Source organism: Numida meleagris, chromosome Z (genome assembly GCF_002078875.1).
Source record: "Numida meleagris isolate 19003 breed g44 Domestic line chromosome Z, NumMel1.0, whole genome shotgun sequence".
NCBI lineage: Eukaryota > Metazoa > Chordata > Aves > Galliformes > Numididae > Numida > Numida meleagris.
Window position 1 is genome coordinate 27,830 of NC_034438.1, and position 1,379 is coordinate 29,208.

General features: G+C 66.6%; 2 protein-coding genes across 2 annotated transcripts in view; both read right to left on the bottom strand.

The window, feature by feature from the left end:
• Positions 1–244, bottom strand: part of LOC110390385 (leucine-rich repeat extensin-like protein 5) — a 1,775-nt gene extending 1,531 nt beyond the window's left edge. Inside the window, exon 1 of the mRNA XM_021381653.1 lies at positions 16–244. The gene's annotated coding sequence lies outside the window, so the exon portion shown is untranslated. The remainder of the gene's footprint in view (positions 1–15) is intronic.
• TCF4 (transcription factor 4) overlaps positions 1–1,379 on the bottom strand; it is a gene marked incomplete in the record, with an annotated part of 169,706 nt that overhangs the window by 21,689 nt on the left and 146,638 nt on the right.

The window sequence follows — 1,379 nt, forward strand, 5'->3', positions numbered from 1 at the left end:
CGCTGCTCCTTGCACCCAGCACCCAGCAGCACCGCGCTGCTCCTTGCACCCAGCACCCAGCAGCCTGCTGCACCCGCCGGCGACGCCGTGGGGCGAGGGAGCAGCGGCGCCCCTCGTTAGCACCCCGCCCCCACCCCTCGTTAACGCTTCCGAGCACCCCGTCACTCGGCCGGTGCATGGGGCAGGGCAGGGCTCGGCGGAACCAGGCCAACGAGCAGCGCGGCAACGCAGGTCTCCTTCTCTCCAGGGTTATGGAACGAGGGCACTGAGCAATGCAGCGAGGCAGGCCTCCTTCCCTCCAGGGTTATGAACGAGGCACAGCAAGCAGCGCAGCAAGGCAGGTCTCCTTCCCTCCCGGGTTATGGAGCAAGGCCATCGAGCACTGCAGTGTGCAGGTCTCCTTCCCTTCATAGTTATGGTACGAGGCCATCGAGCAGCGCAGCGAGGCAGGTCTCCTTTTCTTCATGGCTATGGAGCAAGGCACACCGAGCACTGCAGTGTGCAGGTCTCCTTCCCTCCAGGGTTATGGAGCAAGGCCATCGAGCAGTGCAGCGAGGCAGGTCTCCTTTCCTTCACGGCTATGGAACGAGGCACAAGCGTCGCAGCGAGGCAGCTCTCCTTCCCTCCAGGGCTATAGAACAAGGCACATCGAGCAGCGCAGTGACGCAGGTCTCCTTCCCTTCGTAGTTATGGTACGAGGCCATCAAGCAGCACAGCCAGGCAGGTCTCCTTCCCTTCATGGCTACGAAGGAGGTACAACGGGCAGCGCAGCGAGGCAGGTCTCCTTCCCTTCCATCCGTGGCTAACACCTCGGCACCCCGGCGGCTGACGGCGTGATCGTAAGGGCGGCTTCAAAACCCAACTCGGCCACTTCTCTCTCCCATCCGCGCTCGTTTCTTCCGCACAGCTCCACTCCCGTCACCCCCGTCTCCCTTTACCAAAGGGGAAAGCGGCCACTCCAGGTCTGGGCCGTGGGCTGCACTGTGCCCGTGGGCTGCACCGTGCCCGTGGGCTGCACCGTGCCCGTTGGCTGCAGCGTGCCTGTTGGCTGCACCGTGCCCGTGGGCTGCTCCGTGCCCGTGGGCTGCTCCGTGCCCACACGCTGCTCGGCCGGGACGGGCTCTTGTGCTGCTGCCCGGCTCCTCGGCTGCCGCACTTCGTTCCACGCCGCGGTGCCGCTGCCCCGCAGCCGGCCCAGCCCTTCCTCCCGCTCCCGGCGGAGCTCCGGGCGACGCGGCGTTTTTCTCCTTTTGTCGATGGGCAGCAAGCCCTCCTTCGCCCGCCCGCCCGCCCGCACGCAGCGCTCGGCCCCGGTTTAAGCCAGGGATTCACTTGGGAAAGGCCGAAACGCGGCGGGCGCCGGGGCCCGCGGGGAAACG